Source organism: Capricornis sumatraensis, chromosome 16, assembly GCF_032405125.1.
Source record: "Capricornis sumatraensis isolate serow.1 chromosome 16, serow.2, whole genome shotgun sequence".
Classification (NCBI taxonomy): domain Eukaryota; kingdom Metazoa; phylum Chordata; class Mammalia; order Artiodactyla; family Bovidae; genus Capricornis; species Capricornis sumatraensis.
The window spans coordinates 42,232,121-42,256,126 of NC_091084.1; the positions used below are offsets into that span (position 1 = coordinate 42,232,121).

A 24,006-nucleotide genomic window follows, 5' to 3' on the forward strand; every position below is an offset into this window, starting at 1 on the left:
GAAAAAAAAATCTATTGTTGGGATTCATCCAGTATTTAGACTTGCAGAGAAAGACTTTGATAAATGTAGTCAGACTTACCACGTTGTACACACTCTCTCCAGGAAAGTTCATTCATTCTCATGGCCTAATGTCCACCGTGACCACCCCCACCCTGAACTCTAGTCCCACATCTTTGCCTAGACATCCGAGTAGGGCTGAGATGTTTGTAATCCCTCTGTTACCAGGCTTGAATGCCCTTGTCTGTGCCACGACTTCTTAGTGAACCAGATCCTCAATCTCCTCTCTTGTTGGCCTGCCTCCCTGACCATCCCATGTCAAGCAATCCATAATGGCAAATGCCTGAGTCCATCGAGATGTTATATACAGTAAACTCAGTACTAACTCTCAGAGCTGGTACGGATTGAAAAATATCCCCCCAAATGTCCTAAGCAGCTTGATGTGAACAGACAGATGACTGCTGCTTGGGTGACCATCGAGGGAAACAGGAACTGAAGACCTCTGGCAGCTCACTCCTCCCATTCCTTGCTGGGAGCAGTGGGTGGTGTGCTCTGGAGTTTACTGCCTGGATCTGAATGCTGGTTATGACACTTACTAGTTGTGTGACCACAGCAAATCACTTTCCTGCGCCTCAGCTTTTTCCAGCTGGGGATAATGGTGGTTCTTGCCCCCACAAGATTGCTAAGACTATAAAGTAATTTAAGACCTATCTTGTGCTTGTAACAGCGCCTGACACATAGTAGGCACTTGATAAACATTAGCTGCTATTATCATCTTCATTATCCTCTAAGAACAAGTCTTGGGCTCAGGATCAGAGTTCACAGAACAATCCTTACTTCAAGCAGGAGCAAAGACAGAAAAGATCCAGAGAGGAGGGGCAGGAAGCCATCCAGTAGCAAGAGAACAGAACAGAGTCACGTCCGTGGCAGAATGCCAGATGAACAGTCCAGAAACTTCTACGGTTCCAAGCACCCTTCACGGTCCTCCCTCCAGCTCTCCTGTGGTGTCTGCTCAGCCAGTGGCCCACCCGGTCTGTGTCTTCGGAATTCTTGTCCATGTACGTCCTTAATATTATCCCCATCAACTTCAGGTCATTTGAATAAGACTCTTTGCCTCTCTGAAATGAAGATCAACTAGCTGTGGCCTTTGTTTTCTATAAGAAGATGGCAGGAATCACTGAAGGAGAGTGAATTTATGGCCAAGCTGGGAGGCACCAGGCCTCTGGACTCCCAGCACAGTGCTCTTTCCAGGTGAACTCTCCCCTGGCATGTGGCACTGTCTTCCGGCCAGGCTGCTGCTGTTCGAGGTCTGTTTGCCTCAGACACTGAAGGCTTCTCCTGCCTTTCAGGGGTGTGCAGCAGCAATCATGGCCAGGGTTCTTCCTGCCACAGTACAGTGCTCGCCATTTTTAACATAAATAATAGAAACCAAAGGGCATGCATGGGCTTCAGATACTTCTCTGCACGCTCTTCAGGGCTGCCGAGTCTCCTGTTTCCTCGCCTGCTCTGGCTGTGCTCGGCTCATTGTTGCTGGAACCCCTGACAGGGAAGGCTGAAAGGGACTAAGAATTTAGCTCTGCAGTCATTTCCTTGAGTTTCTGAAAAGCCCTCCCTCTCGTAATTAGCAGCCTCACTTCCTCTGTGTCCTCCTTTTTCTCCCCTACTGTTGCAAAATCCATTTTCCCCAGCAGTAGAATCTCCCTTTTTGTCCAGCCAGAAGAATTTTTTAACTTCCCTGCTCAAATTTCAACCCAATAATCCTTCTCTAATGCACACCACCTTTTCCCTGTTTTAGACTGTCAAAGGCCCATCATTTCCCCATCTTCTCCTAATTTTTTATTCTTACTTGGACTTTTTGGCTCTCAGCCCTTCAGGACTTTTTCTTTTCTCTGCTTCAAACATTGTCTGCTAATACAGTATTCTTAGGCTCTTTTTCTCTTCATGTTGGGCTGAGATCCAATTCCAAACTGCCTTTGCTTAGTTATAGTTTATCTTTTTTTTTTTTTTCTAAGTCTCTCTACACTACTCAACACCACAAAGGGTGCTGGCTCCTGTCTTCATGTCTTACTTTTCCAAACAAAATGAATAGAATTTGCTTATTCCCTCATCTTTCCTCAACTATAGATCACCCAAAAGTATTCCTTGTTTTGCTATGGCACTGAAAGCAAAGGCAACAAGAGTAAAAAATAAATAAATAAATAAATTGAACTACACCAAACTTAAAACTTCTGTGCATCAAAGGACAGAATCGACAGAGGGAAAAGGCAACCCACAGAATGGAAGCAAACATCTGTCAATCATATATCTGATAAAGGGTTAATACCCAAAATATATTAAAAATTCCTACAACTGAACAACAAAAAAACGAACTACCTGATTAAAAAATGGGCAAACAGCTTGAACAGACATTTCTCCAAAGATACACAAATGGCCAAGGAGAACATGGAAAGAAGCTCACATCACTAATCAGGAGGGAAACATACGTCAAAACCACAATGAGGGACTTTCCTGGCAGTCCAGTGGTTAAGGCTTCTCCTTCCAGTGCAGGGGTACGAGTTCAATACCTGATTGGGGAGCTAAGATCCCACATGCTTCAGGGCCAAAAAGCAAAACATAGAACAGAAGCTATACTGTAACAAATTCGGTAAAGAGTTTAAAAATGGTCCACATCCAAAAATCTTTAAAAACACATACACACACAATGAGATGCCACCTCATACCCCCTAGGATGGCTGCTATGAACAAAACATGTGTTGGGGAGAATGCGGAGATATAGGAATTCTTGTGGTGGGAACGTAAACTTGTATAGCCATAATTGAAAATAGTATGGCTGTTCCTCAAGAAATTAGAAATAGATTTACCATAAGACTGAGTAATTCCACCCCTGCGCATATGCCCAAAAGAACTGAAAGCAGGAGCTCAAACAGATATATCTATGTTCATAAGAGCATTATTTACAACAGCCAGATGTCTAGGGACAGATGAATGGGTAAGAAAATCTGGTGTATATATATATACGTAATGGAATATCATTCACTCTTAGAAAGGAAATTCTGACACATACCACAACATAGGTAAACTTTGAGAACATTATGCAAAGTAAAATAAGCCAGTCGCAAAAAGACAAATACTGCATGGTTCTACTTATAGGGACAGAAAGTAGAACAGTGGTTTCCAGGGTCTGGGGTAGGGGACGGGTAATAGGGAGTAGCTGTTTAGCGGATATAGAACTTCAGTTCTACCAGATGAAAAAGGGCTCTGGAGATCAGCTGCACAGCAATGTGAATTTACTTAACACCACTGAACTGTGCACTTGAACATGCTTAAGATGGTAAATTTTATGTCCTGCGTTGTTTAGTCGTTCAGTCGTGTCTGACTCTTTGCGACCCCATGGACTATAGACTGCCAGGCTCCTCTCTCTGTCCATGGGATTTCCCAGGCAAGAGTACTGGAGTGGGTTGCCATTTCCTTCTCCAGGGGATCTTCCTGACCCAGAGATCGAACCCAGGCCTCCTGCTACCTAGGAAGCCCATGTTATGTGTATTTTACCACAACAAAAAAAAGAAAAGAAAAAAAAAACTTCTTGGTCACAGCCTGGTTATTTCACTAATTCATATACTAACTTGGGCAAGTTATTCAGTTTCTCCATGGTTCCATTTTTCTCATCTGTAAGTGGGATTAGTTAGTATCTACTCTAGAGGCCATTGTGAGGATTAAGTAAATTTTTATAGGCAAAGTATTTAGAAAACTGCCTGACATAAAGTACTGTTCAGTCAATGTCAGTTGTCATAGCAGTAATAATATTATTACAGTGTGTGAGCTATTATTCGAAGCACTTCCCTATGTTAGGGAAGTAAGTCTTCAACCTACCCATCTTCCCCTCCAACCTCCACCCCCAATAAAGCTGACATTTTACAGATGAGGAAACAGAGGTTCAGAAAGGTTAAATGATCTGCCTGGATCACATAGCCAGTGGGTGATGAATAAAGATTAAGTCTGGCTCCAATGAGGTCCAGTTGCTGAGAAGGAAGCAATCAGCATGCTGATTCCAAACCAAGTTAGAACTGAATCTTCCATTCCAACCAAGAACTAGGCGGTGGGGGGAGGCTGTGGCAGGGATGGCTGAGAAGCTGGGCTTTCCTCCAGGCCAGCAACCCACCAGCTAAAGAATCCCAACTGTCTTGGTCCTCCTCCCACACCCATCCTGCCCCGGGGATGAGACCAGCTGGATCCAACAAAGAAAAATCAAGACAAGAGTGGGAAGTAGTCCCAGAGGTCACCATGGCCTTCCAGCAGATGGAAGAGCAGATACAGAAGGGACTTCTCGGAGGCCTGTGGTCAGGACCTGCCAGAGCACCCTTGTCAAGCCCACAGTGGGGGGATAAAACCCCACGCCACCCAGAAAGTAGAAACATTTATCATGGAAAAGGCAGTGAGAAAGCCCCCACACCCCGCCTCAGACCCTCGATGGGCCCATGCTGATGTGCTTGGAGAACTTCTGAAAATGGGGCACGAATGCACTTCCTGGTTTTCCTCCAGACCAAGAGGGCCTGGGTCCACCAAGAACCTTCCAGTGACTGGCAGTCTAGGGTTTTTTCTTTTAGATAAGTGATTTCTCCTCCCCCTCCAGTCCCCAAGTCTTTTAAAATACCAGTGCTGGCCTTGGGTGGTCTCTGTCACTTGCCATTAGAACCTAGAGTCTCCAGCCCAGAGGCAGGGGCACCTACCATCTGGCCAGAGGCACCCCTACTGCCTCCCCATCCAGTTCTGCTGGCTGCAAGGGCATCCGGCCACCCGAGAGGACTCCGGTCAGGCTATGAGCAAGGAGGAGGGCTTGGCACCAGAGGGCCCTTGAAGCAAAAGAGCTCCAGAAACAGGATTTTGACATTTGGGAAGGTTTTTTTCCCCCCTTCCAACATTGGGAGGGGCTCTGTAAACACAAACTTAACTTGGGCCCTTCTCTGTGGGAAAAAAGCTTGAATAAATCCTCTCTCAGAGAGAAAAATCCCCCTCTCCTACCAATTTTTTTTTCTTTCAATTGTTTTTTAGAGTAGGCAAGTAATACATATTCATTGTAGAAAACAAATGAGAAACTGCAGACAAGAAAATTAAAATCACCCCAAACCGTACCTCCCTAGTTTTAATCATTGTTAACAGTTTAGGTATATCCCTCCAGACTTTTTTTCAATGTAAATATAAGTGTTTATACACATATAAGCATATACTTTCTGAAAATTTTTAATATACTGTGAAAATCATCCCATGTCAATAATACAGAACCGCATTGTATTTTTGATGTTATAGTATATGCAATATACATACACCATGATTTATTTGATATCTATTAGATGTATAAGTTTATTTCAAGGTTTTCACAAGTATGAACAATGCTGTTATCCACACAGTGTTCATACCGTTGTCTAATTGTTTCTTATGGATAAACTCCTGAAAGTGGAACCGCTGGGCACAGCGGTGGAGGCCACGCAGGAGAACGAGGCGCTGCAGGGCAGGTGCGCGGAGCTGCAGGAGAGGGTCCTGGAGATGCGGAAGATTGTGCACGGGTTTGAGGGGACTGTGAGCCAGGCAACGGAGGAGGCTCAGAAAGAGAAGGAATCTGTCACGGTCGAGATCCAGAAGGTTCTGAAGGAGAAAGCTCAACTGACGGCAGACCTGTACTACAAGAAGTCATTCTTCGACCTCTTCAAGCAGTTTGAGAAACAGAAGGTGACCGAAGGCTACCGCACGAAGGAAGAGCTGCTGAGGAAGTGCGTTGAGGATTACATAGCGAGGATCAGGAAGGAGGGCCAGAAGGACCAGGTGCTGAAGGACCAGGGGGAGGAGAAGCTTCAGCAGGCAAACAAGGAGATTGCCCAGGTCTGGAACAAGGCCCGGACGGATGCCCTGGCGCTGCAGGTGGTCCTGAGGAAGGAGCAGACGCGAGTCTACTCGCTGGAGGAGGTGGTTGAGCAGAGGACTACAGGGAATGGTGAGCTGACTATGATCTGTGATGACCTCACCTCCAAGACGGAGAGAATCTGACTTCGCAGCCCTGACCTGTACGACCTTCCCTTCGTGGATGTGTATGTTTGTCTAGCTTTTCCTTCTCTGTTGATCTCAATTCGTTTTTAAACTAGGTTGCTTTTGGAAAAGACTGAATAGAGTTTCCCTTAAATCTAAAAAAAAAAAAAAGTTATGTCATACACATAAATCTCCCAAATCCAACTGTTTCACTGATATATACAAGTTTCCTTAAGTGAGGGACCTCTGTGCTGTGCTTGTAATCTGAACCAGCACTCAATTTTCTCAAACACAGTTCTCCATCATAAGCAGTTCCAAAAGAAAACTCCTTAAACCCCTTGTCTATGATCTCATAAATGACTAAGTGGCATTTAAAAGATACACAATTTTATTTTGACTTTAGTAATCCACTAAACGACTGAGTGGCTAAGCACAGCACAGCACAATCCGCTAAACAGAGACCCACATGACAGGGATACCAGGATACTTGCCACACAAAATATATCTGTACAAAATTAGACTTAACTACCCACCACCTGACACCCCCAGCCTCTGCCCCTCCATCCCTCTGTTCCTTCTCCCTTCTCCTCCATCCCTCCTTCCATCTATCCCATCCACCCACCATCCACCCTTCTTCCTCTATCTTTCTTGGCAAATCACTCCCCTTCTTTCTTTTTCATCCCTGCCCTACTCTTCCTTATCGCCTCTTCTTTCCTGAAGCATTTGGGACCCTGTTATCAGAGCAGACAGTACTGGAGTTGCGCGAAGTTTCCAGCTGCACTGAGAGCTGGAGAAGCTGTCTGTGAAATCCTCAGTCTTTGGTATTCATTATTTAAGTTCTGTGGAAATGGGTTCGCTTTGAAGTCTACTGACTCATCCTCCTCCTTAACTTCTTATTTCCTGTAAATGATCCATTAGTTTTTGGCAAGGTCCATGTCACACAGCATTCCCATCAGAAGGGGCTGTTCCACAACCCTGGGCAGTGTGAACACTGCCTGAGCAGTGGAACTGGAAACATGATGGGGCCGTGTAGACTCTGCTTTCTTAAAAGCTGCTTCAACCAGCCCTAACACCACCTCGAATTAATAATGTGAAACACATGCTCCATCTGCCTGCTAAAGGGTGACAAAGCCATTTATGTTCATAATGGCCAAAATTATTCTACAGATGAAAAGTTTTCTAAAGCAGCTCACATAGGTTAGTCAATCAGTTCCACCAAGGGGGAAAATTCCCCCTCAATCATCCCACTTGAGACCTCTTTGCCAAAACAGCCAGTTCACTGTGGCATTAAGATGTTGAAAGGGGGAAACAAATGGAGATTATAAACAGTTCTCATAAGTTTTCAAACTTTCTGCCCCTGGTAAGGCATGCATAGATTAGCGCCAACAGCTTAGTGGGAAAGGTCATGTGCCTTTTCACAAAGATCCAGGGAGCCACGCAGGACTCTTGTGGACTTCAGAAACTAAACAAATCAGTTACAAGGGGGAGGGGGGGAAGCAGTTCTTTAAGAAAAAAATCAAACTGGGCTGGAAAAGTACTATTATCAGCAAAAACGCTAAATCTTTCCCCCTCCCCCCACCCCCACACTCCCTGCTCCCCACACCCAGCTGGTGGGAGCAGAAAGATATTCCTTTGATAGCAGAGCAAATAAAAGTTTGAATTACTGACTGCTCACGTTAATGCTGGATTTTACTACCACCATATTTCAAAATGAAATTATTCTAACATCTATGCCTCAAATTAAGATCTGTGATAATATATATTACAGTTCAGAAAATGTCTTAGGTTCAGATGATGTAAAGGCTGATTCCCCTGGAGAGTAAACACTGGCCATTGTTTCTCAAGGGCTAAAACTCTCCTCATCCCTCCAAATAAATTTAAGTATAGATGACATCAGGGAGTGCTGCCTGGTTATCAAAGCACATCTGGGGTGGGGGTGGGGAGGGCAAGATAATGCCACTTAATAGTCAAAGTGGTGGAAACGTCTTAAATGCAGGGTTGTCAAAAGAGGGCTTTCTCCTATAATTTACAGATATGAAAGCCCTATGAGAAAGTTTAGCACACAACACATGAAACTTAACTCTCTCCACTCCACCATGTTGGAATCCTGGTTTCAAGTTCCCCACACCATCTTTACTCCTACGGGCCCTACAATGTCTTTTGCGGGGGGGGGGCGGGGCAGGTATTCATAGATATCCAGGGGCCAAACGCCCATCTGTGTAAGTACAGTTGGCAGCTCACTTGTCAGACATACTCTCCCCAAGTCCTGGAGTCCTCGGTGCTCCCTACTGGCCTCCGCACATCACTCATCAAGGTGGTGGGGGAGGGGCACGTGGGGGAAAAGCAAAGAGCTAAGCCTGCCCACCAGTGCCCAGGTGGGCTCCGCAGCCAGCCTTACATTCTAAAAAGAGCACCGCCCTTCATTCTATGGCATTAGGTCCTCTGACACAGCGGCAGGACGTCTTCTCCCCTCGGCAGCTCCATGAAGCAAAACTTCACCAACTTCCACCAGGCACACTAATGAGAGGTTTGTTGTGAACAGGCAGCAAGGGTCAGCCACTCCTTACACTTCTCTCCTGCCCCAGAGATGGGGTCACTGGCCAAACGACGCTAAGCAAATAATTCTTCATGAGAAAAAAATGTATATTTCCACTTTTAAAATTACATTTCACAATTCCTCTCACTTCTTATGAAAACAAGATCAAATGTTTGTAAGGACTCACTTGAATATATTTTCACTTTCCAAGTGCAAAGTAGAGGACAAAAAAAGAGAAAGAAAGAAATTCTCAGCAGCCACAAGACAAGAACGCCTTTCTCCTTCCCTGCCAAATCCAAGCATTATGCACATAGAATGAACATGATGCAATAAAAACATCTCCAAACACTTTCTGATACATTCTCTCATTTAATCTTGCAACTCCTTAATGCTCACATTTTAATTGCAGTTTTAGAGCCTTAAATTCCTCCAAAGGTGCTAAAATACGAAAGAATGTGAAGCATGACTTCATACGAACTAGAAGCAAGAGAAGAGTTTCAGGCCTCTTAAAATAAAAATCTATCTTCAAACCCCTCAGAGTCTGCATGAAACACAGCAAACTCAGTCTGTTGTCCCGAGGGAAGCAGGCTGCTGTGAAATATAAGTAACTCCTCACTGGCACTGTTAGCTTTTTTGGGTGTTTTAATTTTAAAACCCGAGTGTAATTATCTCTTATTTACTAGAGTCACAACTCTTGCCAAAGGGAATACAAACCACTTCTTTGGGGATGAAGTTGCTGACAAAGGTTTGACAAAGAAAAATAATTAATAGCTCCATGCTGACCCCGGGGTAAGTCTCGGAGCACAGCGAAGTGAACTTGCCAAGGATGAGCCGGGCATGGGTGCGTGATGCCCGGCTAAGGGCATGGCACACACCCGGTCCTGAGAAGCTTGGAGGCTTCTGAAGGGACTTAGGCTATGGGACAAAAGTATGAGAGGTTTTTGCATATCCTCCTTTAGTCATGGTTCTGTGTTGAAACTGCTTTGCGCTCCAGTTACAAACGCTCTCCTGTTTAAGAAAGCTGTGGATAGACAATTAATGCCTTTCAGCTGGGGCTGGAGTGTTCTCCAAGTTTGGTTCTGGGCTCTATGGTTTAGCATGCTCATTCTCAGAAATTCTGGCAAGAGAGCCTTTGGGATAGGGAGCCACCAGGGCCAGTTTCCTGGAGCCTGTCCGATGGGCACCTCACCTGATCACCGTCACATTTGGGGAGCCAAACAGAAGGTGGGTGTGGGAGGATCATGAGCAGCTGGGTCAAAACCCTTAGGAGGAGGAGTTTGCCTCTTAAAACATGCGAGTTCAGAGATTTCATCTTAACTTTGCTCTTAAACTATAAAAGTCTTCTGAGTGCAAACAGCATTCAATTCTAGCAGATTCCTACCCCCCACCCCCCCATATTTTCATTTGTCTACTGTGACTGCTGGGAAGCTTGTAGCCCCAGAACTGTAAGATACTATCATCCTTTTTATCATTATTATTAATGATGGGTTTACTTGCAATACTATAACTTTCTGTCTCCTGCAATAATCCAATCCCATCCCATCCCCTGGAGCACAGACATGTTTCATGATTGGCAGCTATTTTAGATCCTTTTGGGGTGTGCTTGCGTGACTGACAAGACTTCAAGTCTTGAAGCCAGAAAGAATTTGATTTCCAGCCTTGACAAACCACTTAATGTGGCTGACCCTCAGCTGCCTCACCTATGTGACAGAGCTTGTATCTTTGTAGCAGAATGGGTGAGGATTATGCTGCTTTAATTCCCCCTGGATGCCCAAGGGCAAGTACCTGGCGTGGGCACAATGTCCATCCCAAAGCATAACATGGAATAGGTACTCAATACACTAGAGCTACTGTCATGAGTGTTAATAATACCAGCCACAAGGGCAAAATTAAAGCGGTTACTGACCCCAGAGAGAAATTTCTAATTCAAATTTCATTATCTTAAATCAACTCAGCTATTTTTTCCCCCTTCTCGATAGAATTCAAAAAAAGCCCTGAGATTTTGGCTCCAACTTCTCAGTTATAATCTTGGCTTTAGTAATATCCATTAAGAGTTTCCGATCCAGGGAGAACTATTAACTCTGCAGTAGAAGCAGAAACGCGGATATCTGAATGAAGTGAAGGTCTGCTGGCAGTTGTAACAAGATCATTTGCTCTTGCAAATGTTATTTCTTGGCTATCGGTATCTTTTGTGCGAATTTCTGCAGGCAGAAATCTCTGGGGGAAAAAGGCTGTCTGGGGCCCACACGTGTTTTCAGAACAGGCTGGTACATCCTGTCCTTGCTACAGAGCCTGGTACATCAGTAGCAAAACAGACCTCTCTTTGGACACACTTTTTTTTGTGTGAATTCTGCAGGACTCAAGGCTGGCTGCTGAAGTCACCACTCAATCTTCCTCTCAGGCTGGGTTGGTGAACTGCTCCCTGGAGCCCCCTGGTGGCCCTTTCCATGTTCACACCATGTACTCACACCTCTCAGGGGCAGGGAGAAAGTGGCTTTAAAAGAGCCACCCAAGGGCTAGTTACTGGCATCCTTCATCCACAGGGACATCCCCACATTTTAAGGATCAAGGAAACATGCTGTGTTAAGGCTGGTTACAGACACAGCACCTCTCTTAAATGTCAGAGTCATTCACTGAACAGCTAGCTCTTAAGCATTTACTGCACGCCAGGCCTCACACCAGGCATGAAGAATACAGAGGATTACGACTCAGTCCCTGCTCTCAAGAAGCTTCTGGCCCAGAGGGAGAGGTGGACCGATACCTGTACCCAGAAGGACAATACAGAGAGAAATGCCAAGTTTTGAGGGAACCCCGGGGACAGTGTCAGCCTCCTTAGGGAAAGTGGGAAGGACATCAGGGAGGGGGCAAGAGTTAACCTGGATCTCAGAGGCCAAGAATTAGCTGGACACAGGAAGGAGGGCAGGCATTCCAGGTAGAAGAATCAATATACATCAAGGGCCAGACTTCTTGGGGGACTGTTGTGGATCTGGAGGGCTCCCAGCAGGCAGAAGAGGCCAGAGAAGTGGGTAGGGCAGGCTGAGAAGGATCTCATAGGCCACACCAAGGACCCTGCTTATCTATCCGTGATTCTCCAAACTGTGCTTGAAAGTTCCCGCAGACGTTCGATTCTAATTTCATGGATGCTGAAGCTAAGAGAACTCTGTGGTAGCCATCCACGATCCACTGACTGCAAATTCCTGCGTTCAACTCCAGGGTAACCAGGAGAGAAACATCAAATTCCAGTACAGGGGCGTCCTACAAAATATCTACAAAACACCAGTACTCCTGAAAATTGCCATCAAAAACAAGAGAAGTCTGAGAGCCTGTCACAGACAACAGGAGCCTAATTCCTTAGAGGAGCCTAATTCCATTTCTGAGTGACAACGAAATGTAATATGCCGGGACTTCCCTGGTGGTCCAGTGGTTAAGACTCTGCACTTCCAATGCAGAGGTCCCAGGTTCGATCCCTGGTCAGGCAACAGGATTCTGCATGCCACGACTAAGACAGCGCAGCCAAGTAAAAAAGTATTCTAAAAACTAAAATAAGATGCTATCATACTTAAAAAAAATAATAAATGTAATCTGCTATCCTGGATGCAATTTTGCAACAGATAAATGAAGTTCCTAGGTAAAAACTAGGGAATAAAGTACAGAGCCTAGTTAATGATTATGTATCGATCTTGGTTCATTAATGGTAACAAATGTGCCATACTAGTGTAAGATGTTAACAATAGGGGAAACTATATACAAGGCAAATGGGAATTTCTGTACTCCTCAAAATTTTTCATAAGTCTGAAATGTTTCAAAAAAATAAAATTAATTTTTAAAAAGTTCTGTGTTCATACAGATAGCCAAACTACTGTCTGCAATGGGTTGTATAATTAAATATTAATTATACACCTGTATAATAAAATGATAATATATGTTACACATGAGAACTTAGAAGATTAATTCATATTCTAGTAATAAGAACCAACATTTTATTGAGTACCTATGCTCAGCCAGGCACTCTCTTAAGTAATCACTTCTGATCTCCAAAACAGCCCCATGCACTAAGAACTGCCAACATCCCATTTTACAGATGAGGAAATGAATTCAGCAATTAGACAACTCATTGGGATTATATAAGTGGCAGAGTCTGGATCTGAACCCAGCTCTGTCTGATGCTAGAGTCCTGATACTTAATAACAATTCTATACTTTACTGCCTCCTGGTATTCAGCTTTATATACTGATATTTCACTGAAAAAAAAAATGCATTGATTTTATTATTCTTTTTAATGTTTGAAACCACAGCTATAAATGGGGTGATAAGACGAGGGGGATTTCCAGTCAATGAGGGACTAGGTCAGAGCTGGTGGTTGGTGTTGACACATATGTTCTGACAGTTTCAGTGTGAAGGATGGACTGGTATAGGCTGGGCCCCTGCTGCAGAAATATTCTAGCAACATCTCCAAAAGGAGGAGGAGAGGCAACCAGAGAGAATGAACTTCCCTAAAAGGATAAAGCAAAGGCTCTTGCTTTATACAGGAACCCTTTGTATCCAGCCCCAACCAATCACATCCCGGGCATTGCTGAGCCCCTAACTTGTGCCTGGGCAGGTCTGCCTCCAGGAGCCCCTGTTTGCCGCCTCCACAGACAGAACCTGATGATTAGTAAAGGGAAAATAAGAGCAGTCCAAGCAAGGAGGCAGCTGGCCCAGAGCCCCCCCAGGGGAGGGGCAGGGCCTGAGAAGGGGTGTTAGTGGGGGGAGAGGGAGGGCTGGGGTGCCTCCTGGAGGCCTGGGGGCTGGGCCCAGGGCAAGCCCACCTCTCCCTGCAGTCCTTGTGTCTGGGTCACCAGCCAAGGGGATTGGAGCTGAGAGCCCAACCTCTCACCACCAGCTCAGCCGCTTCCCCTGCCCTCCCAGGTCAATGAAAAGCAGGCCTCATTTCACTTCTGTACTTGAGAGGCTGCCATGTGCCACCAGAGGCACATATGGAGTTTGGTACCTCTGGAGGTTGTGGGAAATACCAGAAAGTCTCCTAATCGGTCAACTCCTCCAGAGTCGTCTTATCTAGCCTGGCATGCCGTAGGCATCAATCAACAGATGGTGAACTAAATGGAAATCTTAAAACGCATGCGTCATAGGTCATACCGGAGCAAACTAAACTGGAGTTTGGAATATTTAGTACGAAATCTTTACCACATACTTAGTGGCTTGAAACGACACAAGGTCACTATCTCACAGTTCTGGCCGTTGGATGTCCAAACGGGTTTTTCACTGGACTCAGATCAAGATACTGGCAGGGGACTTCCCTGGTGGTCCAGTGCTTAAGAATCTGCCTGTCAATGCTGGGGACGTGGGTCCAATCCCTGGTCCGGGAAGATTTCACATGCCACAGGGCAACAAAGCCCGTGTATCACAGCTACTGAAGATGACATGCTCTGGAACCTGAGAGCTGCAACTACTGAAGCTTGAGCACCTACAGTCTCTGCCACAGGAGAAGCCCCTGCTCACCACAACTAGAGAAAGCCCACGCACAGCATCAGACACCCAGAGCCGCCAAAAATAGTTAATAATAAAAAGATGTTGGCAGGGTTTCATTCCCCTCTAGAGGCTCTAGTTTTTGTTGTTCAGTTGCCCAGTCACGTCCGACTCAGCAATGCCACAGACTGCAGCAGGCCAGGCCTCCCTGTCCCTAACCATCTCCCAGAGTTGGCCCAAGTTTATGTCCATTGCATCGGTGATGCCATCCAACCATCTCATCCCCTGTCACCCTCTTCTCCTTCTGTCTTCAATCTTCCCCAGCATCAGGGCCTTTTCCAGTGAAAAAGCTCTTCGCATCAGGTGACCGAAGTATTGGAGCGTCAGCTTCAGCATCAGTCCTTCCAATGAGTATTCAAGGTTGATTTCCTTTAAGATTAAATGGTTGGATCTCCTTGCTGTCCAAGAGATTCTCAAGAGTCTTCTCCAGCACCACAGTTCGAAAGCATCAATTCTTCGGCGCTCAGCCTTCTTTACAGTCCAGCTCTCACAACTGTACATGACTACTGGAAAGATCAAAGCCTTGACTATACGGACCTTTGTTGCCAAAGTGATGTCTTTGCTTTTTGACACAGGTTTGTTGTAGCTTTCCTGTCAAGAAGCAATCATCTAAGGCTCTAAGGGGAATGTAAAAGGTTCTATTTCCCTGCCTTTTCCAGCTCTGCAGACCCCTGCACTCCTTAGCTTGTGGCTGCTCCCCCATCTTCAAAGTCAGTAACACTGTCTCTCTCTGGCCTTTCTCCATGGTCGTGTCTCCTCTGACTCCCTTCTGCCTTGCTCTTCCTCTTTTAAGGATTATTATGATTACACTGGACCCATCTGGATAATTCAGGACACTCTCCCTATTTTAAGGTCTCACCTTAAAATTAAATTAACAACGTTAATTCCATTCACAACCTTAATTCTCCTTGGCGATATCAGGTGACATAGTTGCCAGGCCCAGGGGTTAGGACATGGACATCTGTGGAGTGCCATTATTCAGCCTACCACAAACTTCATAAGGTCAAACTGTAGGAGACCACCAGTGTCTCGCTAAAAGGTAAAAATATTAATTAACACTTATCAACCACCTACTACATACAAGGCATACCACTAAGTAATTTTGCATATATTATCTTATTTAATTGCAGTTAATATTCAAAGAGAAGTAGTGACTACTGCTACTAGTAAATCAGATCATGTTATTCACCTCTAAAATCCTCTGATAGTGTTCCATATGTTTTAGGGAAAAACTCAGTCTCCTGGCAGCCCCTTGGGATCTAACTTTGGCCCGACTCCCAGCTCCATTTCCCACCAGCTTCCCCTCGACCTCCAAGCTTCAACCATGGGAGCCTTTCGGTTCCTTGAACTTCTGTGGCTGCACCTGCAGACCCCTCTTTCTGGAACATTCATCCCTAAAGATCGTCGACCCTCTCTCATTATTCAGATCTCTAGCCTATTCACTGCCACATCCCCAACTCCTAAAATAGTGCTTAGCACACAGTAGGCCCATGATACACATTTATAAATGAACTAATCTGAATTATGCCAGTGAGGAAACGAGACGATAAGGCCAAGTTCACAGAGCTGGTCAGCTGGAATTCCAACTCAGAGCATACTCAACACCCCAGCCTCTCAACGAGCCACCCCCAAGCTCCTCATCAGACACCACTAGGCCAGCTGGGAGGTGCAGGGATGGCAAACACTAGCTCGAGCTCTTGAGCAGTCCCCCGCTCACTGGACGGCACTGAAATAGTGACAGAACCTGCTAACCAGGCACCACGCCCCAGTCAATCAGCGAGCCTAACGGAGGCTGGTCTACACTCTCGACTGGGAGAGCTATGAAACCAGATCGGGAGGAGACATGGTCACGGCAAACCAAGAATTCCTTATCAGGGGAAAACAATCCAGATGAACTTTTGGGCTAATCTAGTGCAATTGAGGCCTCCGAAATGAACCTTGAAAAAGAAAAAAGTTCCAATCTGCAAAGGAAGTGATTTTTCCATATTCTAACAATCAGAAATATGCTTTTTAAACATCAGAATTTTCATTCCACGTTGCTGTCATTTTGGGGGAATTTAAATAGATGACATGCTTTCCTATGGGTGACAGCAACAGCAGTCCTGGAATGCCATTATTTTAGGCATGACAGGGGAGGCCATTGCATCACGGATTCCCAGAGACTGAAATCCCAAGCAAGCTAACCACATTGAAGAACTCTTTTAAAATTCCTTGCAGGAGCTCTGAAAAACCAAACACATTAGCAGTGAGCCAGCAACCATCAGGAGAGCACTGTAACAATGGCACCACTATAGGAGGACTTTTGTCCCTTCTCATATTCCTTCCTGCCCCAACTGCAGATAAGAGAAAGAGGAGGAGGGAATGGAGGGAGCGAAAGGCCACGCCAGGCCCACCACCCACACCCATGCCGGAGTTGTGGGGCAGGCTGGGCCAGGGGGAGTGGAAGAGCATGGAACTGGAAGGGAAGCTGAAGTTTTGATTTCAGACTGGACTAGGCCTTCAAACCTACAGGTGAGTCCTAATTCCTTAAATGTCCTCATAGCTGGACATGCAATCCACCTAAGATGTCACAGAGCATGTTTTAAGGCAGTGCTCAGGCTAGGGAGGGCTCTTTCCTGACTGAACTCCAATGAAAGTCAGCTGATTCAATAAATTTGTTACAGGCTAAAAATCAAACGACCAACAGAATATCATTTTTTGGCTAGCAAGTTTATAAGGTAAAAAAAACAAAAACAAAATAATGCCCAGTTTTGATGAGAGAGAAGAGAACTGAGTATCCCCAAATACTTCTGGTATGTCTTAGCCCATTCGGGCCACTATAACAAAATACTACAGTCTGGGTGGCTTATAAACTACAGAAATTTAATTCTCATGGTCTGGGGGCCCAAGTCCAAAGTCAAGGCACCAGCATGGTCAAGTTCTCTGGTGAAGACTGTCTTCCTGGTTCATAACTGGCCCCTTCTCCCTATGTCCTTTTATGTGGAAGAGGCTAGAGATCTTTCTGGACCCTCTTTTACAAGGCATTAATCCCACTCATGAGGACTCTACCCTCATGACTTAAGGACCTATCTAAGGCCTCATCTTCTACAATTCCAGGCATCAGGAGTTCAGCAGATACATTTCAGAACACACACATTCTACAGATGGTTTACAAATCAGAACAAATTTTCTTGGGCAGTGCCTCTCACACTGCAATGTACACAAGTCACACGGACATCTAGTTAAGACGCAGATTCTGATTCAGTAGGTCTGGGGTGAGGCCCAAGAATCTTCCTTTCTCATAAGCTACCCAGTTGAAGCTGCAAGACTTTGGCCACTTGATGTGAAGTGCCAACTCATTGGAAAAGATCTTGATGCTGGGAAGAGTGAGGGCAGGAAGAGAAGGGGACAACAGAGGATGAGATGGCTGATGGCATCACCGACTCAATGGATGTAAGTTTGAGTAAACTCTAGGAGATGGTGATGGACAGAGAATGCTGGTGTGCTGCAGTCCATGGGGTCAGAGAGTTCGACATGACTTAGGGACTGAAAAACAGCAACCACAACTTGGTTATACTGATGGTATTGGTACGAGGATCACACCTTGAGAAGTCTAGAGAAAATTTGACCAAGTGTATCAAAAGCCTTAAAATCTTTATTACTTTTGACTCAGTAATTCTCCACTAATGATATATTCTAGGGACTAATAAGGAATATATATATATAAAGATGTAGCCAAAGATGTTTATCACAATGTTACATCTACAGTGGAAACTGGATACAACCTAAATATCTGACAACAGGGAAATTTATAAACAAATGATGGTAAAGCCATTGGTGAATAAAATAATAGTCATATCAAGTTCTTATAAAATGTTTGATGCTGCTGTGAAAAAAATATCCGTGACGTGAGAAACAAAAAGATAAAAATACAAAGATGGGTCAGTTTTGTGTGTCAATTTGGCGAGGCTATAGTACCCAGTTATTGAATCAAAAGCTAGATGTTGCTACGAAGGTATTTCTATAGCTAGGATTAACACTAAGTGAAAAAGATTACCCTCTGTAGTGTGGGCAGATCTCATCAGTTCAAGGCCTTACAAACACAAACTGAGATTTCCCATAAGAGAGGAGATTCTGCCTCAAGACGACAGCAGTAATTCTTGCCTGAGTATTCAGCTTGCTGGCCTGCCTTACAGGTTTCAGATCTGCCAATCCTGTAAACATGTACACCAACCCCTTGAGACAAATCTCTTCAAATATATGTGTGTGTGTGTGTGTGTATCTCTTAGTACAAATGCTTATGTGTGTCTGTATGTTATGTGTCTGTATGTGTGTATATGTATATACAATATACAAATACAGATATATTTCCACTGGTTCTGCTTCTCTGGAGAACCCTGACTGATACACACCATGAGTCTAAATTCTGTTAAAAACATTTATGTTACAAATTACATTGCAAAAGCTTGAGTCCCATAACTGAATATACAGTATGATTTTTATTTTATTGTTAAAATATTAGATATACAAATGAGAGAGAAAACATCCAAATATTAGCAATAAAAAGACTATGGTTTATTTTAATGTTTGTCTTGATATTTAATATTTTTTTAAATTTTTATAAGCATGTATTTCTTTTATGATCAGGGAAATCATAGTTACAATCTGATTTGCATTGAACCCTGCAATTTCAGTGTCCACTGAGAGGGAGACTACACAATTTTAGGCAATCTGAAGAAGAGAACACCCTTCTTCACCATTTCACCTGCTTCTCGAGTGACAAACTATATTCTCAGCATTTCCTCCAGACCTGTCCCAGCCCTTTTTTTGTGTGTCCCATTTGGCCTCTTGCCCTGTCCTTCATTGTCTCAAATAAAATACCCATTAGATGGGCGAGGCAGTGACTTTCATTATCCTTGTTTTATAAACGAGGAAACTGAGGCTAAGAGGGTTTAAGTGGTTTGTACATAGATACCCAGCTGGTAATTGACATAGCCCAAATTCCCTCCTTTGTAAACTGGAAAGCCAGGCACATGTGAGTGATCCCATATGGACCGTGTGAGAACCATGTCAATTACATTCTGAGGTCTCCTCCCCGGCCTGCCACAGCCTTCCTCAGTGACATCAGACAATGGCTCATTAATCTCCAGAAGAGACGTGGATGGCCAGGGTCAGGTGCCAGGACCAAAAGGACTCTGGGTTTGGCCACACGTCCAAGCACCCTGGCCAGGGCTTCTGATGACTCAAGCCCCACAGCTGGAAGTGAGCAGGACCACCCACACTGCCCCAAATGGGGCCAAACTCAGTGCTTTCTTTCCAGTCCCCATCTAGTGATTGGCACAAGGTCCTGGCCATCTGCCATCCCATGCCCATGAGGGCTGGCCCCACCACAGAAGACTTAGGCTACCAAAGCAATTCCAACTGCTGGCAGCATCAAGTTCTTGGACTGGGCTCTAGCATAATGGGCTTTCCTTCTTCCCCCTCCTGGGCCTGCTGAGACTGAGTGTACTCTTGAATCCCGTTAGGACTGGATCCTTTCCCTGGGACCCCAACACCCACCTTGGCATCCCCAGGGAGCAGGTCTGCATGTACCATGATCCCTACCACAAATGGGCTGATCTTCCCAAATTGTGAGCCCTTCACCTCCAACACGAGAGCCCCAGGATGTCCTGCTGTCACCTGCAACCCCAAGACCTAAAGGTCATCCAGGCTGGAATAACACTTGGTTGTTTGCTGAACAAATGAATAAACAAACTACACACAGGCCATAACTCAGGTCCTGGCCAGCCTCCTATCTAAGCGTTCCCTAGTGATTAAAAAAAAGTGCTATGGTAAGCCAGTTAGATGGCTTCATGGGGTGCAAGTTTATAAGAAATTCTAAAACATCCCTGGAATAAATTGGAAATATGGTACCAGTTAACTCGAGTTTCCATATTGCTTCCTCCATACTGATAAAGCATAATGGGTCCCCCTGTGTCAAAGAAGATGATGCACTTGGTGGGATGGGGAGGAAAAGCACAGTCCTCTTGGAAAGCTACTTGGGATAAAGCTGTTTGCACTGCCCAATGTGCAAACTGCAAGGTGTAACAAGAGGCCATACCACCAAGCCTGAAACCAGTGAGCTGACAGGATCCTGAGTTCAGCAGGTCCAGGTGTGCTGAAATTTAAAAACCAAACTAACCCTAGCCATTAGACCTATTTAGGGGAATAAGTGATGTATCTGAGTAACTATTAAACTCCCTTTTTAAATATTTTTCAAGATGTTGCTTAGCTCAGAAAATGATGCAAAATAAAAACACTGTCATCCCTTTGTCTTATTGTGAAGACAAACAGCCAACTTCTCCCCATCTGCCCTACATAAATGCTAAACACATACTTCAGTTATTTGGTCTGATATTGGTCTAGGTCCCACAGCAGAACCCCTCAGGCCAAATGCCCAGAGCGCTGGCGGGGGAACACAGTGGGGGCTCCGATCAGCTTCTGATCATCAGCTCTCCACCCCGAGGGTTGTGTAGGGTCCCCATGCCCTTAGAGGACTAATCAGGGCACCTGCTCTCCATCCAGGTGACATCAAAGCCACAGACTCCTGCTCACGGCAAAACTGGAAAACCAAGAGGATCCCTCTCCCTGTCTCTCCACACCCTTATCATCAATAGAAGAGGTGGGGGAAGGGGAACGTAAAGGAGGAGGCAGAGTGAAGTAGGGGTTCCACACTGATAGGGGTTCCAAGTAGGGGTTCCTCCTTGGAAAGAGGGAGAGAAGAGGAAACGGAGAAAAGTGGATAGGGTCTTAGAGATGGCGCCCGCCTTACTGGCCTCTGTGAGAAGGGAGGAGGCTGCCAAGACACTTGCTGGTGGGGTTGACAGCATGTGCGTTAGCACAAAGATTTAATAGGCAGAGCTAATAGAGCAGGATCGAGAAATGCCTTCTTCATTGTGCCAAGTACAGCACAGAGGAGTTACCATCAGCATCAGAAAATGTATTCGGGTTTCTGGGACTGAGTTAAGGTCCAGCATGGAGACTCAACCACTGAAACACACAATCAGAAAGGTATTAAACTTTGAGATGGAGGGCCAGACCCAGGAGAAAAACAAGCTCCTTCTTATTACCTGCAACAAAGCTGAATATACACATTGATATCCCTTTGGAACTGTGAGGAAAGGCAACAGCTCATGGCTTCATTTTTACTGAGAGCTTATTATGCGCCAGGCACTGCTCTATGTGCCTGACATGTATTAATTCATCTCACATCATGAGAAACATACCAGCAGTATCTCCTTTGCAGAAAGAAAGCAAGAGGCACAACAAGGTTAAGTCATTTTCAATTTTCAAGAAGTGCCACTGAGAATAAGCAAGAGCAATCCTGTAGAAGATTCTGTGACCAAGGGGGAAAAGAGGAAGTTAATTACACAGTATCCATCAAATTAGCTGGGGACTTCCCTGGTGGTCTAGTGGTTAAGAATCTGCCTTCCAATGCCGTGGATGAGGGTTCAATCCCTGGTTGGGGAACTAAGATCCCATACTCCTTAGGCAACTAAGACCATGTGTCACAACTAGAGAGAAGCCTGTGTGCCACCACCAAGAGTTGATGCCAAAAATTTTTAAAAAGTGTTTCTTAGTTAACACCCCCTGAGTCCTTACCATTTGTGGCTCCAAATCCCCTCTCTGGCACAGCTGGGCTGGACCAGTGGATGAGATGTTTATCCCCTGGCTCCCTCCCTGCCAGGCCATGGTTTGCTCTTCTACAGCTACAGCTTTCTTCCCAGCTGCTGGTCAGTGCCCCATCCCTTGCCCCTTAAAGGCTCACGGGTAGGCTCTGTTCCCAGCTGTTGTCGGCCCTGGGGTGCCTTGCCATCCTTGGTTTCCTTCAACTCCACCCACATCACTTGGGTGGAATGATGAAGGTCCCTTCATCACTCTCTCTGATTACCTTATCACGGATGCCAACTGCTCCCCACCAGGCTCTCAACTGATATGTGAAATTCTCAGCTCTTACCATGCATTGTTAATTCCCACATCAACCCTTGTAGGTGAAATTATTATCCTCACTCTACTATAGGTGGGGAACTTGAGAACTCTGATGGGTTGGCTCACTGCCCAAAGTCATACAGCTAGCTAAGTGGCAACGTCTGGGTCTGACATACGCAGTTGTATTTCTAGGCATCCACTCTCCTTAACCACTATGTAATATTGGCCCACTAACCTAAATTGTATCAAATGTCTTAGCTTACTTGACTGTCTTGGTTGTTCTATTTTAGTAAAAGGAGGACACATATTTAGTGCCATTAAACACCTGACCTGTGATGATGACTTCCCAATCCTATTGCTCCCCAAAGGCTACTGTTCTACCACTGGACATAAAAGAGAGCTGGTGGTGAATAACTGCATTCCAAAAAAAATCAATCTTATAAAGCAGGGGATATGCAACCCCATGGACTATATAGTCCATGGAATTCTCCAGGCCAGAATACTGGAGTGGGTAGCCTTTCCCTTCTCCAGGAGATCTTCCCAACCCAGGAATCGAACCAGGGTCTTCTGCATTGCAGGCAGATTCTTTGCCAACTGAGCTATCAGGAAAGTCCATCTCATTTCCCAGATAATCCTATATAATTCAGCACAACAATCATCAGCTTCAAAGACTCATGATCAATGTGAACACCAATGCCAGAGAAGCTGGGCAGCTCCAGCATTTTCCACTGAATGATGTTTGCTACAAAACACCTATTTTGCAAGAGGTTAATAGATGCTTCTTGAAAAGTAGGATCCTATAGCAAAAGTTTTATAAATACTGTATCCTATATGTTACTTAGCTCCTGCTTTAGAAATTCAGAGAGAGTATTAAACCTTGATAGGAAGAAAAGAAGTTCCTTTAACCTAGCTTTTTCTAAACTAATTTGAACCTTGTGTATTTTTTTTTTGAGTGGATGCTTATTAATAGCTTTCCTAAGTATGAAATTAAATAATTTCCAGTCTCAATTCCCTTAATGTCTATGTATTTTAGCTAGTTAAAATTATTTGCCCTTATGGTAACTATAGGTTCCAATTAGGGTCTTTTGCATTGCTTAAAAATATCCACCAACCCTGGAAGGGAACTGGAGGTTTGTTAAGGTGAGAATCACCTGCAGTGGAATATTCTGGTGCCACTACCACTGCCACACCTGCCATTGGCACAGACTTTGAAAGGGCACATGGAGAAATCACGTCTCACTGACAAAGATCTCCTGATATTAACTGTGAAAGTGGAAAGTTGCTGAGTTGTGTCTGACTCTTTGCGACCCCATGAACTATACAGTCCATGGAATTCTCCAGGCCAAAATACTAGAGTGAGTAGCCTTTCCCTTCTCCAGGGGATCTTCCCAACTCAGGGATCGAACCCCGGTCTCCCGCATTGCAGGTGGATTCTTTACCAGCTGAGCTACAAAGGAAGCCCAAGAATACCAGAGTGGGTAGCCTATCCCCTCTCTAGCAGATCTTCCCAACCCAGGAGTCGAACGGGGTCTCCTGCATTGCAGGAGGATTCTTTACCAACTGAGCTATAAGGGCAGCCCAATATTAACTAAGAGCTCTCAGCAAATCCCTTTAAGGGAAACACAGGTCCACATCTATTGCCAGACCTCAGCCTGCACTGCTCCTCGGGCCTCACTTTGCCTACACTGCTAGTAAAGCACACAACACATGGGAACATGGTTAAATATTTGTACTCAGACATCTAGACTTTCCTAAACTCATCCCGATTTCAAAAATGCTTCCTACTTTCCCCATCACTAACAAAAATACATCAGGAATCCCAGCAGATCAGTAGTTTCAAAAACTGCTTGATTCAAGTTGGCATGTGATACTTACAAAAGAGACAAAATTTGACACTAACACAGAAACAAAAGGAAAAGAAAAAATATTTTTGAGCAAAAAATTGAAAATACTCAAGAAATATCCCCAATTTAGTCTGTTGG

The 24,006-nt window shown here is 44.8% G+C and overlaps 1 protein-coding gene and 1 non-coding gene across 2 annotated transcripts in view; one reads left to right on the forward strand and one right to left on the reverse strand.

Moving 5' to 3' along the window:
- Positions 1 to 24,006, reverse strand: part of PARVA (parvin alpha) — a 168,097-nt gene that overhangs the window by 123,433 nt on the left and 20,658 nt on the right. The window lies entirely within an intron of this gene.
- TRNAG-UCC (transfer RNA glycine (anticodon UCC)) lies at positions 11,958 to 12,030 on the forward strand. The gene has a single exon. It is a non-coding gene; the product is annotated as a tRNA-Gly (tRNA).